The sequence below is a fragment of the Equus asinus genome, chromosome 3, assembly GCF_041296235.1.
Source record: "Equus asinus isolate D_3611 breed Donkey chromosome 3, EquAss-T2T_v2, whole genome shotgun sequence".
In the NCBI taxonomy this organism is placed as follows: Eukaryota; Metazoa; Chordata; class Mammalia; order Perissodactyla; family Equidae; genus Equus; species Equus asinus.
In genome coordinates this window covers 17,902,057-17,920,214 of record NC_091792.1, presented here as the reverse complement: position 1 = coordinate 17,920,214, position 18,158 = coordinate 17,902,057, and the positions used below count along the sequence as shown (strand labels likewise).

General features: G+C 36.2%; 1 pseudogene; it reads left to right on the top strand.

Moving 5' to 3' along the window:
- The window catches only part of LOC139044913 (nucleoporin p58/p45-like), a 44,256-nt pseudogene extending 27,468 nt beyond the window's left edge, over positions 1–16,788 (top strand).
- The last annotated feature ends 1,370 nt before the right edge of the window (positions 16,789–18,158 follow it).

The following is an 18,158-nucleotide window of genomic DNA, read 5'->3' as shown; positions in this document are numbered from 1 at the left end:
CATGAGAACAATGATTAGAGATGGGCAATATCCTTTATGCCTTATCAAATCTCTCAGGAAGTTGGAATTATTGAAGTGGCCTAGACCCGAGTGTGACCAGCTGACAGTGCTGGACGCGTCTCAGCCTCTGATACAGCACGATTGAAGGGACTGCCAAACTGATTGGGCCCTTCCCAGAAATAGTTCGTCAGAGATCACACAGAACGTTGTGCTTCTGCGGCTCAAGATGACAAGCTGCTTCTCACATCGGACTTGTAGAGTGAAAGAGAACAACTCAGCTTAATGAAGTGACAGATTTTGGCAGAATTCACATCGTGAGGAACTTGTGAGAAAATTTTAGAATTTAAACAAATGCCTTGGATGATGAAAGGATGTAAGAACTTAATGGAATTAAAAGCACTTCATAAAATATTACAGAAACCCATTTTAATCACATTAATCGAGCAATCTAATGCTAGACTTTATGTGAGAATTCAATTGGAGTCTTTTCTTTTTGTAAGGGAAATCTTTTGAAGTTAGAATCAGACACATAGAAAAATTGTGTAGCAGTGTAGGAGGGAATTAAAGATAATACAATTGACGTCCTCTTCTGATTCTGTCAGTAGGCTATGTGACATGGTAAAGTCTTATAATATAGCTAAACATTTGTCTCTTGCTAATCTGCAAAATGAAGATAATCTTCTAGAACCCAAGGGGAATCATAACTTGGAAGCATCAGGCAAATTTTAATTAATTTATAAACTGTCAATTATTTTTAACTATTTAAGTAAAGAATTTATTTTGCCTTTCAGTTAACTGTACATGTGAAACCACATGGAGATTGCAGTCTTTCTTCCCTTTCCCTCTGGAGCAGAGGTTCCTCACGCCCCCTCTGTGACACAGAAAGGCTAAGTGCAGTTTCAATGAGTCACTTAAAGATTAACCTGAGTTAGATGACATGCCCTAGGGCTGTTTTTCAAACCTTCAGGGAGTTGTTACTTGCCTGACCTTGTATGCATTTTCCTAGAATCAAAAATTAACTGTGCTCAAATAGAATAAAATAGTAGTGCTAAAAAATTGATGAATGTGACAAACATATTGTTCAAAGTGATTTCTCTTGCCAAATAAGTAGAGTGCACATAAAGAGAGGGGAATTTTCTTAACCTGATAAAAAACTATGTACGAGAAAGCCAGAAACATTGCATTTCAAAGTAAACTGTCAAATGTGTTTCCTTTAAAATCAGTAACAATTTAAAGGTGCCAGTTATTAACATTTCTATAAAGCATTATACTAAAAGTTTGAAATGATACAATAACACAAAAAAAGCAAAAGAAGTAAGGGTTGAACAGAAGAAACAAATTGTCATTCTTTACAAATAATATGTCTTCATTAAAAAATCTACATATACAGTTCATCAGTAGCTGGGTAAAGCATTGATATCTACAAATCGATGCCATTTTTGCACACAATCAACTATCAGCTCAAATATATTTGTAAACTGAGATACCATTTAAATCATATGTAAAATATATAGGACTATGTCTAACAAATACTTAACATCTCCTTTATAAAGTAAAATAGAAAACTTTATTCAATCATTAAAAATACTTAACTAAATATTGGAAAGACGTCAATTTTGCCCAATTTGATCAATGTAATTGAAATCAAAATCTCAAATAGGGTTTTTGAAGCAGATGCACTTGACACAATTATACAAAATGTATATAAAAGAAAAAAAGGCCCAATTTATAGTCAAAAGACTCTTTAAAGAAGGAAACGAGATAACTCATCCTGTTAGATATTAAGATTTACACTAAAGCTATAGTAATTATGTCAATGTGGTATTCAACACTGGGACATATGAGGGCGTAGAAATAGGCCTTCCTATTTATAGATCACTTACGATTGAAGGAATGATACAAGTTAGGTGGGAGAGGATGGGCTATTTAATATATGGTGTGTTAAAGTTACATATATATGGGGGCTGGCCTGGTGGATCAGCGGTTAAGCTGGAACGTTCTGCTTCTTCCCCGGGGGTTCACTGGTTCAGATTCCCGGTGTGGACCTATGCTCTGCTTGTCAAGCCATGCTGTGGCAGGCGTCCCACATATAAAGTAGAGAAAGATGAGCATGGATGTTAGCTCAGGGCCAGTCTTCCTCAGCAAAAAGAGGAAGATTGGTGGCAGATGTTAGCTCAGGGCTAATCTTCCTCAAAAAAATCCAAAAAATTTAAGAACTACATATATATGGAAAAAATAAAATTGAATACCTACTTTCCACTGTGCACACATACACAAAAATTAAAGTAAATTAAAGACTTAAGTGCCTAAGGTAAAACTTGTAAACATTTAGTTGGCAATATCTTTAAAATCATTGGGGTAGGAAATAATTTCTTAAATAGAAATTTGACAGCACGGATCATGAAAAGATGATTAATTTGGCTACATTAAAATTAAGCATGTCTATGCATCGTAAACTGACCATAAAGAGAATGTAAAGACAAACTGCCTGATTGTGGAGAGGATGTCTGCATCACATATAACCAATTAAGAATTAACATGCAGAAATTTAACCCATAACTATATACCAGAGAATTAATCAAATGAAAAATTCATTAAAGACAGAAGCAGGCATCTTACAAAAGAGGAAATGGGACTCCCTAAGTTACTAGTAGGACAATAAACTGGTACAACCACGTTGCAAAACAGTTTGGAGTCACTTAATGAAGTTTACCATGTGTCTACATTATGTTCCAGAAATTCCGCTCCTAGATATATACTCAGAAAATCATTGCACATATGTGTCCAGAAGATGTTTATAATAATGGATATAACATCATCTTTTTTATCAGCAAAAACTGTTAACAGCCCAAATGTCTGTCAATGGTATAATGGGTAAATAAGTTATTGTATAGTTGCAACAAAGTTCTTATAACCCAACTACATACATCTAAAGTTTTTAATATTCAAAAAATTATACCATGTGAAACAACAAAATCACAGAACAAAGATAAATATTTGTCTTTACATGTAACACAAAATAGGGAAAATTAAACCATAATTTTTTCAAGGATACATATTTACATAATAAAACTAAAGAAAATAAGAGGATGGTTAGTTAAGTATCCATGATGATATTAACTTTTAGTGGAAGGAGTGAGGGGATCTGAGCAAGGATTGATATGCTGAGCCCTCAAAGTTACTAATAAATTTGTTTTTAAACTGACTTAGGTCAATCAATACTTTTATACTATTTTTTTTTCATTCTACCTGCATTCTTATTTTATGTAAGGTATGTTTCACCAAAAACAACAGCAAAATCTAAGATGCATTTATCATCTAAAGCGATAAGATTTGGTCTAATTTTCTTCCAGAGAAATATCAATTTACGTCTGTGAGATGGTTTATTTTTGAACACTAAATCAGAAATTTGGGGAAGAAGGGGTTATTTTGCAGACATAAATCACTCTTAGGAATCGAGTCATGAAATTCTGCTCCCAGAGTTCTGATCTATGAGGAATTTATTTTAAGTCTTTCCACAGTGACCACCATTCATACTTTCTTTTCTCTCATTTTCTTATATGGTAACTGCAGGGAAGAATTGCATCAGTCCCAGGCAGAGCTTGGATATTGTGGTGTATTTCTTTTTCTTTTGCTTCATCTTCTCTTCTCTCTCCTCTTTCATCTCCAGACACTGAGTTTGAAAACAAATGAACTCTACCAAAGGTAGATGTCACCACAGACTGGAGAATTATTTTGTCTTTTACTCCCATTTAGGCTGACGGTATTTCTTCTCTGAAGAAGGGAGAACCCTTAATTAGCAATTAATTCCCTTAAGAATTTACTTAAAAAGACATGATAGTCATCATTAATTACCTGAAATTTTGACAGCAGAAGAGACAGGATTAAAGGAAATTAGTACTATGGCAGAATCTTCATAGCAAACTTCTAACCTTAATACGTAATAATGTTTTTAGACTGTTAAAATAATTCAACCCTCTAAATCTTAAGACAGGATTCCTTAAAGACAAGTAAGATAAAACAAACAACAAAACAACAGAGTTTAGGCTGATCACTTGTCTCCTCCTGGTTCAAGAGCAAATGGAAATGCGGTAAATTATGGGACTTTTTCCATCCAGCAGAACTGCTCAGCAAAGCCAAGAACTATATGGGAGTAAGCACTTAACTTCTCCCATAGAGCGAATAGGTTGATCAGCAGAATACTGTAAAAATGTATGGCAAAATGATTTCTTTTTCTCCTTTCTCTACTCTTTGCTTTTCTTCTCTCCTCTCTTTATTTTTAGGGAAAAATAAATAGAGAAGGAAATGAGTCATTAGCCTTCATAGTCTTTCATCCCTTTGAACTTCCCTGGGCCTACCTCCAACTGCTATACCTAAGTAAAACAAACTGCAATTGTTAGTTTTCCCAGCCACTCACATGCTATACACATATCAGCCAGAAGCAATTAATAAGTTTCTAGTGTCTATGACTAAAACGATAATGTCTGTCAAATGCACAACACAATCTCTGGCATGTTGTAGGTTCTCAGCCTCCATTAATCTTTTATTTCTCACTTTTTCTTGTTATTCATTTTGTATTCAATCCAATAGCTTAAATACATCTCAGGGATTTGGTTTAAAAATTTATCAACCCTTAAAGAAGCTCTGAAGATAACGTGAGTGGAGTTTCTAATTATTATTTATTGTAAATAGGCCTCCCATAAGATTCTCTGGTATTTGATGGGGCACAATATGTAATTTCTTGGATAAACAAAAATGTTTGCAACTAAAAGAAGTCACTGCCACACACAAATCCTTGAACTTGCAAAAGTGTGGACTGAAACCCAAGACTGAGCCGCCTGACCTGTGTCTTTTCATGAGCACTCTAAAAGCATAACAATAATAAAGTGGAAAGCAAGTCTTTTCCTTTTTAGCTCACTTTGCTTAGCATTACATTGGTACTGGATTTACATCTCCCCTGTTATTTCTTTCAAGGGACTGAAGCAAATTCAGTGCCAGGTGGCTCTGTGGATTTGCATTGACTACCCAAGCTATTTTAACTTGGGATCGTTTTTTCTAACAATTGACTGCAGTGACAGCAGGAAATTGTCCCTACAGAAAAATCTAGACATGGTGGAAAAAAGAATTTAGTTTTGGAGACTTGTGCTCCCTTTTCACAAATACTGCAGTGATTAACATGGATCATATAGTGAATGAAAAGCTTGTGACAACCAGTTGAGAAGATCTGCACTGGTCATTAGCAAGTGAAGGAAATCTCCAGGAGTCTGCATGAGTAATTTGTAAGTGAGACAGTACCAAATGATATGTCTACCCCCTAGCTTTTTTTCCAAATGGCTGAAAATCCCTTGGTATAGGCATCAGTTTGGAAGTAGATGTGGAATTTTACTTAAACTACGTATAGTGAAGGATTGACCCTTTAGGTGTGAGACTTGGCAGCTGAGCTATATGGAAAATATATAAGTAGTGGAAGAAGAAACCCAAACACGAGGGAGAGGTGGATGCCAATGTATCCTTCCCATCTGTGGCAGTGACTGTGGAGTGGTCGCAGAGGTTCAAAAACAGTGTACAAGCACTCAGTGCATACTGAGTATACCAACAGGCAGGATGCTGCCATGTTAATTCCCAAATGCAATTTGAGAGATTTTTTTTATTGAAATCTTGGCAGGGATAACAGCTGATTTTCTTTTTGTATATCAAGCTGCTCAGTTTGTATATGTAAGCTTTGAAATCGATGATAAAATTAGAAATCAGAGAATTTCAGATGAAATTCCAGAATGGACCACCACTTTCTAAATGTTAATCACACTGCCTTCCAAATATAGGTATTCAATAAATATTTGTTGAATTAAGCTGAATTCCAAAACAAACAGTTCTGCAGTTACTATTCAGTCTAAGAACTACTTAGGCTTATTCCCAAGGAAAATAAAAGGGAATACTTTTAAATTTTTCCTATACAGATGAGAATCACATGAATAATTTAAGTTTTAACAAGCTGAGAATCTGATAGTTTGGAAGCAGTAACCTGTTCTAACTATAGAATGTGGAGCAAGTCCTCGATATAAATTCTGTTATATTGGTTTTCTTTTTAATCTTGATGCTGTGATGTTTGGAAAAAATAGCATAACCATGTGATTAAAGGTAAATGGTTGGAAATATGTTAGGTAGAACATAGTGCTATGCATCTCTGGACATTTGCTATTGAGAAAAGATTGGGGGGAGTGTGTGTCCTATGACTCCGTATCCTTTCCGATTCAAATGAGGGGGTTGAACTTGATTATAAAGAAGAAACCCAAGCACTTCAGTTGCTCCAATGCACTGCCTCTCTCAGTACAGCAGGCAAATGTAATACATTTCAGTCCACTGCAGACAAAGGGAATGTGGAAACTAAGACAGGCTGTAGAATATTATCTTGGGCAGCAACACAATAAATTGAACTGTACCAAAAAATGCATATTTAAGCTAAACATTTTCTTTATAAAATTGTGTCATTTTTAATTATCAATAATCATATAATTATTGATTAATTTGACTAATTATTAATTATAAAGATTAATTATCTTTCTCAGTGTTAGTTTCTTCATCTGTGATATTCAGTTGTTATTGAAAACAAAGGAAACAGTTTATAAAGCAGCTTGCACAGTACACAGCACATTGTTAATAGTCAATGGAGGCTAGTTACTGTCCTTCCCTCCTTTCTGACCTCTTATAAGTATTTTCCTGTTCCCTTCCATGGACATCTGCAATTATTTTGCTACACATGCAAACTGACCATCCCTTTTAACTTATTAAAATGAATAAAGAGCTAAAAGAGAGGATGAATTATGCTATAAAAAAATTTAAGACAAAAAGTCTGTACAATAACAAGACAGGGTCCAATCAGCTATTGAGGATTTAATTCTAAGACTACAAAGATGAGAAGGGAGATACTACAGAGTTTTTAAAAGAAGGAGAAATACTGCAAAATTTTGAATAGTTTATTATTGGCATTGAAAGAAAACATAGATATTGATAGCGGTTGTTTTCTATCGGTAGAATCAGGAACAGCCAGTGACAAAAATTCTCTCCTTGACCAAACTCTGACTAGGCTCCTCTCAGCCCTTTCTCAACTAGACTCAGGCTTGGCCTATAAAGACTTGAAAAAACCACCAGCATACTTTCTAACAACTCAACGCCACATGCCCAGGATGACCCTAGCCCCTCTTACAGTGCCTACTGAGAAAACACAAGGCTGCCAAAAGAATTCACTGTTTGTTCCAGCAACACCTGAATATAGGCCCCTGCCTCCCAGTCTCTGTGGGAGCGTAAAAGCCTAACTTTGACAAGGGCCAGTTGACAAACAAATCCAGATGGGTTTCATATGGACCAACTCTCCTTGTCCCACTTTTTTGTAAGTTTTCACTTCCCTGACTCTTCTGAATCCCAGCTCACCCACTTCCCTGTTCTTTCACTCTCCCTTTAAATCTCTGACTCACCTCTGTACAAACTGAAGTTCAGTTTAGATCACCCTGGACTCCTTTCCCTATAGCAACAGTATATTACAGACTAAACTCTGTCCTTATCTTTTTAACTAGTGTCTGTTTTATCTTTGACACCATATATAGACCTAATATGACTAACTAGGATCTTTGATATTTTCCCAGAACAACTACCTGTGACAAGGTGTTATAGACTAAATGTTTGTGTCCCCCTGGAAATGCATATGATGAAATCTAATCATCAATGTGACAGTGTTTGGAGGTGAGTTCTTTGGGAGGTAATTAGGTCATGAATTAGATCATGAATAGGGTTAGTGTCCTTATAAGAAGAGGACAGAATTAGCTCACTCTCTTTCTGCCATGTGAGGATACCAAGAAGTCAGTAGTCAAACCCAGAAGAGAGTTCTCAACAGAACCCGACCGTGCTGACATCCTCACCTTGGACTTCCAGCCTCTGGAACAGTAAGAAATAAATTTTCATTGTTTATAAACCACCCAGTCTATGGTACTTCATTGTAGTAGCCTGAACTAATTAAGACATGAGAAACTGCAAATCTATCAATCCCATCAGCTACTAAGTTCCTCTGTGATATATACTGTCAGAATAAATCTGGAATACATCTTTCATGACATTGAAGGAATTTGAGGATTAGGAAACACAGATGGTGTTTACATCTCTTCTTACAATTAACACTCACATGTTAAAAGCAAGTAAGTTTATATTGGGAGTGAAAAATAGTATTGGATTTGACCTGCTGTATACAAAACCAGAATGATGAGCCTCTTATTTACAGAGGACACTGAGGCCATCAGGTGTAGTTACCAGGACTTTCCTCTCCCTTATAAGCTTTCCTGCCCCCTGGTACCAGCATCTACGGGCATCCCCTCTACCAGCATCTGTCTATAACTTTTCTACAAATTATCCTCTATTTGTGATCTTGAGCACATCCTCTCCTCAGTCCTCCAGGACCTTACTCCATTCATGTCTTTCCCCTCAATGATAAGTCAAGACGCCACCACTGAATTATATTCCTTAACCCATTTGTCTTTTTTCTATCACCGAGGATACTCCTGAAAGGATTATCTGCTTTTATAGATAGTCAATTCCTAGGCATCACTCATCACACTGTAGTCCCCATGCCAACATTCAGGTGGGTTGTAGAATATTATTTGGGAGGCAATATGGTAAATTGGGGGAGAAAAAGAGAAAAAGAAAAAGAAAGCCTCTTCCTAAGACACTAACTGAATCTATTTTTTTAACCACCTTCCTAGGTGGCCTCCTGCAGTATTTGACACTGTGGGCAATCCTATATTTTTCTTCTACTTCTTTGGCTTCTTAGACACCCTTCATTTGTGTTTTCCTATTACTTTTCTCTGTTTTCAGTTTTTTTTTTAATCTTGAGTCCCATTTTAAATAATTTCAGAAAGTCTGTAAACATTCTGATCACGGTCTTTGTTTTTCATGGGAGATGGCCCATGAATTTGATCAGAGTATTAAAAGGCCTATGAACCTCCAAAATTTTGAGGCCTTCTCAACACACTCTTCATGGATAATCTTGTATTTTAGTGTCAAATTCTCTCCTGAGCTTTATTTCCATCCATCTGGCAATCTCTTCCCAAATGTGCCACAGTTATCACAAATCAAATATCCTCATCTCTGCTAGTTCCTTCCCCTTGTTAAAAATAATTTCTCCTAGTTTTTCAATATTTCTTTTCAGTTTATGGTGTTGGCTATCCTAAACTAGAAGATTTGTACTACTCTTTGACTCTTGCCCTTTTCCCTCCTGTATTTCTCATCAGTCACAGAGTTGCTAATTCTACCTCAGCGATATCTTTAAAAGACATGTTCATTTTTGTATCCTCATCAATGTTTTTTATTTCAGTCCATTCTGCATTCAGAATCATTGTTGAATTCTTTTTTGTAAAGGGAGGGATTGGGGAGAGGGAGATAAAGGAAAAAGAAAAAAAATTTGATTTGACAATGCCCCTCCATTTAAAAATCCCCTGGTTCCTATGTGCTTTCATGATGTCTTAGTTCATGCTACTGTAACAAAATACCACAGACTGGGTGGCTTATAGACAACAGAAATTTGTTTCTCACAGTTCTGGAGGCTGGGAAGTCCAACATCAAGGTGCCAGCATGGCCGCATTCTCTGGTGGGGGCCTTCTTCCTGGTTCTTAGCTGGTGCTTTCTCACTGTGTCCTCACATGGAAGAAGTCAACAAACTCTGTAGTTTCTTCCAAAAAGAGGGCTAATCCCATTCATGAGGCTCTATCCTCATGACCTAGGCACCTCCCAAAGGCCCATTTCTAATGCCATCACATCGGGCATTAGAATTTTGGAAGGACACAAACATTCAGACCATAGCACATGATAATACCCAAACTCATTATTAAGACATGCAATCATTTAACATGTATCCTTCTATAACAGGAAGGAACACTAAGGATGGCTGGCAACATGAGAAGCAAAGAGAAAGGCATGGAACAGATTCTCTCCTAGAGTCTTCAGAGCGCTAGATTTTGGACTCCTAGCCTTCAGAACTTAAGAATGTAAATTTCTGTTGTTCTAAGAGGCGTGCACACACACACACATACACACAGCTAATCCAACTCCTTGTATCCTATGCTTCAATTACTCTTAAATGTCTCTGATGCACCAAGTCACTATGATTACATCATCGAAGTCCTCCTCTCTGCCTCAATTCCTTTGTATCTCTCCCCACTAGACAATCAATTACTATACTATAATTAGTGAGTAAAAGGTTCTGGGAGCCAACTCCAACATGTGTCAGAGGAGTTTCCCCCATACCAACAGTTCTCCAGACACCAGCTGGTTGTCCTACAATTCAACTTAATTTTAACACTATCTATCTGGAGATAGTGTCAAATTCCACAGGTTAAGGGTTCAGATCCTACAAAACTGCTCCCCTCCCCTGCGTCGGATGCTAGTTGCAAGCCCAGGTGTCCCCTGTACTTCTTACCAACTGGCTGTAAATCCGAGGGAGCCACAACGCTTCCTTGGGTTCAATAACTTGCTAAAGTGGCTCACAGAACTCAAGAAACATTTTACTTACTAGATCACCAGTTTATTATAAAAGGATATAGCTCAGGAACAGCTGGATGGAAGAGACCCATAGGGCATGGTATGGGGAAAGGGCAGAGCTTCCATGCCTTCTCTGGGCACATTACCCTCCCAGCACCTCTGTCAACCAGAAGCTCTCCAGCTTTTGAGTTTTTATGGAAGCTTCGTTCCATAAGCATTATTGATTAAAGCATTGGCCATTGGTGACTGAACTCAACCTCTAGTCCCTCTCCCCTCCCTGAAGGACAGGAGGATGGCACTGAAATTTCCAACCCTTAATCACACGGTGGTTCTCCTGGCAACTAGCCTCCATCCTTAGGTGCAGTGCAGAAATCCCCTTATTAATGTAACAAAAGACGCATTTGTCACTCTCCTCACTTAGGAAATTCCAAGGGTCTTAGGAGCTCTGTGCCAGAAATGGGATAAAGACCAAATATATATTTCTTATTATAAATCACAATATCACAGTCAGGATAAAGAATGACAATGATTCTAACCAAAACTCAGTGCCTTAACACATTACAGACTTATTATTTGCTTGTTTTATAGCTCTAATCAAGTAAAATGATCCCACTAGTCCTCTTAGTACCAGCTTAGGGACCCAGGTTCCATACACTGTGTGACCCACCGTACTAGGGGCCTTCACTTCCATCTCTTAGAGAAAAGAAGGACCATGGAAGAAAATAAGTGAGACTCTTAAAGGCCAGGTCTGGAAGTGGCCTAAATGACTGCAGCTCACATGTCAATACCAGATCTAGTCATATAGACTCATCTATGTGCAAGAAATATAGCCTTCCTATGTGCCTTGGAGAGAAGGCAGCCAATGAAGATGGTTCAAGGACCATGTGGCATTACTTCTACCACATTTACTCAACCCCAACGCAGTTCTAATATAAACGCCACGTCGAAATTTCTCTCACTTCAGAAATGCTAAACATGTCTATTACCACATCTCTCAAGCTTATACCTCTATGGCACTTTAACACACAGTTTATTAATTTCCTCATTAAATATTTCTCTGCAGTTTTACACAAGCCCTCCAAAATAAAGTATAGCTTTTACTAATCTTCATATTTTCTAATTTGTAGTACATGGTAGTACTCCAAAAATGTTTGTTGGATATACCCACTTGCTTAATATTATATTATAGGAGCTCTTCAGGTAATAGCAATTGTTTTTAGCCATTATCCTGACTGTAATTAATATATATAAATTATCCACAGTTGAATGGTAGATAAAGTTTAACACAATATTCTTACATGAAAAGTGAAACATAAGTATGAGTTATAAAAGTGACTCTATATTTTGCCCATGTGACCCATAACAAAACACTATAAAGTGAATCGACTCTATACACTTACTAATGGAAATACCAAAATGCTATCTTAATCCAGTCAAGATGAGTAATTTATATTATTTTATTGAGAGAGTTTCTATTTTCCACAAATTAAAGACCACACAAAACCTCAAGTAACATTTTCAGCTTTCATTCGTTTCAGAACAAAGCAGTGTATAAATATACATCTTTGCAAAAAAACACATTGATTTCTCTAGTTGCCACAGATTCTCAGCAGGTGCGAAGCAGACAAAATAGCAGATGGAAAAGTCAAAGAAGAGAAAAGAAACTGGGAAATGTTGCAGATAATTCTATTTACTATAATAAAATATAGTGTTAAAAGAGTGGCCTATTTATTTTTACTTTTCTCACTGAAATAATTAACACGGAGCACAGCTCCTAGCATTTCCTGGGAACTGAGAATAAGAAATTATTTTTTCTATCTTGAATAAAATTCCATTTTACTTTGCATAGTTTTGAGCGCCAACAGAACAGAATTTATGCAATATATGTTTCATAATAAATATTTATGCCCACAACTCAGTCTTTTAACAAATAACTTTATTTTTTAAATTTTTTTAAGCTTTATTGAAGTATAATTGACAAATAAAGTTGTAAGATATTTAAAGTGTACATTGTCCTGATTAGCAAAGGCCAACTTTAAATGTTACACCATCATGGCTGTACGTTTATTTCCAAATATAAGTAAAGGAAACTTTTAAAACAATGTCCACATTTACTCATCAAAAAATGGATGATTGTGTGGAAAATTTTTTAATTTACCTAAATTAATTTCTTTCCAAACACGATAATAGAATAATTGATTATTTATAAAATAATCAGTTTTTCATATAAACTACATTTTTTTAAACTTAGTTTGCTAACGGCACCACCGCACTTCCAGATATCTAGATATGAAACCTTAGAATGGTAATCAATAGCCCCTTTTTATATTTTTTCCACATCCAGTCATGTTCCATATCTTAGTACTTTTTACTTAAAAAGCCCCCTTGCACTTACTTTTTTCTTTCCACTCCAGTTAATTTAGGTGCTTTCTTTTTTTTAACACGTGCCTTGGTCATGGAAAATCCTTCTAATAGGTTCCTTTCCATTTGGTCCCAAGTAATCGACGCTTTACACTTGTTCCAGAATTATTATCATTATTATTTTTTTTTTGAGGAAGATTAGCCCTGAGCTAACATCTGCTGTCAATCCTCCTCTTCTTGCTGAGGAAGCCTGGCCCTGAGCTAACATCCATGCCCATCTTCCTCTACTTTATATGTGGGACACCTACCACAGCATGGTGTGCCAAGTGGTGCCATGTCCGCACCCGGGATCCGAACCGGCAAACCCTGGGTCCCTGAAGTAGAACATGTGCACTTAACCGCTGCACCACCAGCCAGCCCCCAGAATTATGTTTTTAAAGCTTTGGTTATATAGCTTGGCTGGACACTTTACATGGCATATTGTTTACAAAAAAGTACAAATCTCATTAACTATCTTTCAAAATCTATACATCATCTTTATTTACAGATTTATCTCCAACTATTTCCCCAATACAAATTAGCTGTACTACAAACACTCTTCTTATTTTCTAAATATCTCCTATATCTCCTTTACACAAACCCAGTATCCCATAGACGTGAGAGTGTCTTGCATTATGCCAACTCTGGAAAGTTGCTCACATCAATTTTTCCCCTTGAGATGCCCCTCACAACCCATTTTGCTATCTTACCATTTCTCCAATGCCTTATTCTGATATTATGTCTTTTATGAAGTTTTCCCTGCCAGCCCTGACAGAAGTATTTTTCTACCTCCTCTAATCTGTCCTTGTACTTTATTTAGGAGCATCATATAATACATTATAGACAACTTTGAGCCAGGTGTCTGAGCATATTCCCCCCAAGAAATGCTCAAAAATTTTGTTACTTTACCTTATCAGATACTATCACTTATATATAAGAAGCACAAATATTATTTTAATGTTGTTACAATGTCTAATCTCACTAATGTACTCACATACATGTATGAAAAACTTAAAAATAAATTACCATTGTCACAGATAAAATGAACAAAAATGAACAATGGCAATCAATATCAGTCCCTTTAACACATGGCTAGTTGGGTTATAAGGTAGGGGGAAAATTTGGGAAAGCTATTTAGCAATAGATACTTAGGGCTTTAAAACGTGGTACCTGGACATGCAAGTTTAAGATGGCACCTGATCAGAATCCCTGGCTCTCTTCTCAATTCCTGCCAAAATAACAACCAAGACAGAATTAAAAAAGGAAGTCACACACACACACAGAAAATTAGGACCTAGAAAAAAATTAGGCTAAGAGCAAGGCTGAGACAAGTGAGTAAAAACAATTTCAGTTCATTCGATTTGGTTCGTTACACTATGCTATACCTCAGGAAGGAGTACAAGCCTATATAAAAATGTGTAAGGAGAACCTGTATCTTCCTCCCACTGGCTTCTCTCTGATTTAGAAACACAAGATCTATAGCAAACTGAAAATTATACAACTGCCCAATTATTTTATGAGTGTTCTTAATAATACTGCCTAAATCCCAAAAGTCCCTTTTCTCTACATATAGACAAATTGCCATTTCCAGAAGAAACTTGGGAGGAATTGGGAGTGGGGACATGCCTGTTAGCGGAGGAGCATCAAAAGTAGGTCAATCTTCTCAAAATAAAGCAAGCACAAGTACTCAAATGCTTCCCTTATAATAGTATATACATGGTCTTTATTCTTCCAGGAACTTAATCCACTTTGTCTTTTAGGAGCCTGAGGACTGGAGAATTGAGAAGATGCCTAATTTTTCCAGCAGTAAAGGATTCTAGCATTGGAAATCTGATTAGATGGTATTTCTGCCCAACTGCATATCCAAAAAGAGGTTTTGACTTAAGCCAAGGAAATAAGTGAGGGAAAAAAATCCAACAGCATATTTCTTAGCAAATAATCACTGAATCTAAATACATATCTTTCTTAATGGATGAGTAACAGAAAAATAAGAACTGGAGGCATGAAAAAATATTGACGATTAATAAACAGGGAATATCATTTTGAATAATCAGAGGAAGAACTAATCTCTGAAAATAACTTGCTTCAGGCAACTGAAGGAAATGTTGAAAACTCTAAAGCATTTTGAATCACATGTGTTTCTTTTAAAAAATGAGGCCAGGGTGGAGTGGTCGTTCCAAAATGTTTGTTGCATAGAATCACTAAAAAGGTAGACAGGGGAAATAACGGTTGTTAGTAAACTATGCAAAAAGACCCACAAAACCCCACATTGAAGGTTATAAAAACCAGAATTAACATTTATGTTGTGAGATATAAAATTAAAGATAAGGAATAAACAAAATAGAAAGACAACTGATGAATTGTAAACATTTTTCAGAAGGCAAAAATAATAATCATATCCAAAGCAATAATCAACAATTTAAGAAAACTATTTTATACATAAAAAAAAATTATCTGGAAAAAATAGAAACAATAAAATATCAAACAAATTTGGTAAAAATAGTTATTCAGAGGACATGTTAAAATTAGATATATTCATTTGTGCTGGTTAATTTGACAATCCAAATGAAAAGAATGTTTTTCAAAATAAATATAAATTATCAAGATTTCCTTGTGGAGAGATCATATCTGGAATAAAACAATAACCACGGAAGGAAATACACCCAAATGTTGGCAGTGGATTTGGTAGGTGCCAAAAAGGAAATAAGGAGCTGTGATAGAGGATACAGGGAAAGGGACCTATTTTAGATGGAGTGGTCAGGGAAGTTCTCTCTGAGGTTATCAGCTGGTGACAGAATATAGAATTGTAGGAGAATTTTATGCTCTTATTTAAAATAAAAATTTATTATATTATATACTTTCAAACTTATACAATGGACAGCAGAAAATATATATTATTACTTTAAGGGTTGTTTCCTTTGGTAAAGTATTTTTGGGAAATGATACAAAGGGTATTAACAGTTTTTTCACAGTGGTGCTTATTACTTTTTAATGGAAAAATAATAAAAGTAGCATAAAGGTTAATAATGCAGAAAGTTCTATAATTTTTACAGAATATGGCTGGAAAATGTTAATATTAATTATAATGATAGAAACATGGGTGACTTTCTTATTTTACTCTTTTGTAGTTACCTATATATACTAGGATAAGTATTAATATAATCAGAAAATAGTAATATAAACTTTATTTTTGAAAAATAAAAATTGCCAATTAAAAATGGAAATGTTCAAAAAAGAAATAAATGTCTAAAAAACTGTAATTTGTTAAAACTACCCAAAATCGTTCCATTTTTCTCCCTTTCATCTTTTATTAAATGAATTTATGTTTCCTAAGTCACAAGTGTATCTTTTTCTGAAAAACAATTAATTTATTTAGAGGACTCATTCACAAATATCAGAAGATAACAGTGTTGAACTTTATCTGAACCCTGTGTTCTCGGAGAGCGACAATGGTGGAGAAAGCCCCCACCTACCTGTGTTCCTAGAAATGTCGTCTGCACAGGACAACAGAGCTGTCACATCCTTTGAGATAAGAGCAATCTCTACCCCTGCCCCAATAACTCAGGTAAGACCCATCTCTGTCCTTGCTCTGACTCGCAGAAGACTCTGACGACTCCATTGTTTACTGCTTCTATAAAACCTAGATGCCTGTCCTTTACTTTGACATGTTCCTCATTTATGGACATTTTTCCTATCGCAAAAGTCTGAATAAAGTAAACTCTTTAAATATCCAGTGTACATTCTTTACAGTTCAGGTACCGTGTTTCGAATGGTGTTGGACCTCACCTTCCAATCCCCCTTTACTCCACCCGCAGAACACCGTTTGTGCTTCATCCATTCCTGACTATTGATCTGGGCACCTGGTGATGAGTCCAGCTCTTGATTTTGTGTTCCAGACGTTTGTCTATTGGTAACGTGGTAAGGATTTGATACTGATTCTTTTTGAGTACTCACTTGATTTCAGGTGCCAATTTCATTTGATTTCATGGTCTGATCATTTCGTGAGTCCAGAAAATGGATTAACGGTTTATACAACTCTTGTCTCTGTTGGGGGTGAAGGATGAGAATCTAGTTTGTTAGACTTTTCTGTGCATTTTGGCTCAAATCAATTAAGAATTTCATGTCCATTTGATGAGGATTTTAGGCTGGTTAATTTTAAAAAACTGCAGATGAGAAGCAGGCTCTGAGGACTGGAATTTGCTTGCTCTTTTGAGAGACATTTGCATTTGTGAAGGAAGGGGGGATGACCTTGTAGGGACCTGAAATTGACCACCCCAGGATATGTCTCTTTGGCATCGGGATTGTTTGGGGCTGATTGCTTTTGATAAACTGGGACAGGGAAGGAGGCTCTGGGGAATGGAACTTGTTGGGACACATTTACATTTGTAAGGTAAATCTCTATCTGTAAAAGGTGCCTCCCTCTCTGTACCAGGAAGAAGAAGAGAGATGACCTTGTCCCTAGAAACTCTTAATGGGGAAGGCAAGAACTTAAGTTGGTTGCTGTCTGGCAATCTCATGTAACTGATTTAGGGTGGTGGCTTCTAACCTTTCTAACCTTTACTTAATCCGATTTGATTCTTGTCTAAAAGTCATGGGATCACCCAATGACCAGACCCCACCAGCACTGATACCATTTTAACTTTTTCATATTCTTTCCTTTGTCTTGTAAAGAGATAACTCACATACCTATGCCTTAAATTTAGCTCTAACCCTCAACTTGGGGCAGCAGAAGCTCTGACTGCCCATGGGTCCTGTCCCCATGCTACACTAGTCTCTAAATAAAAGAGCACTACTGCCAGATCTTGAGAGTCAAAGAAATCTTTCTTTCAACTCCTCGGCTCACCGGCCCCGCATCACATTGGGAAGGAGATATCTAAACTGGTAAATTTTGTGTTTCTGTTTTTATGTTTGACTCAGGCTGAAATGTTGGAGTCGAATCTCTAAACGATCTTTCTATTTGTGTCTGTCTGAATGTTTGTATGATTGTAATTCAGAAAGGCGTTTACCTTTTATTGTGTAAGTATGTAACATTTTCCTACCTCCAGATGACCTTACCAAGGTAGACTATAAAATCTCTTAAAGGAGATCCATTCTGATTGCCTTGGAGATAAAGAAGTGCTTGTATAACTGTGTTCCTTAAAAAAAAACCCAGAAAATAGGAAAATTGAACTTCTAATATTTTCAATGTGCTAAAAGATATATTCTTATAGAACCTAACTCAGAAAGATTTTAAGAAT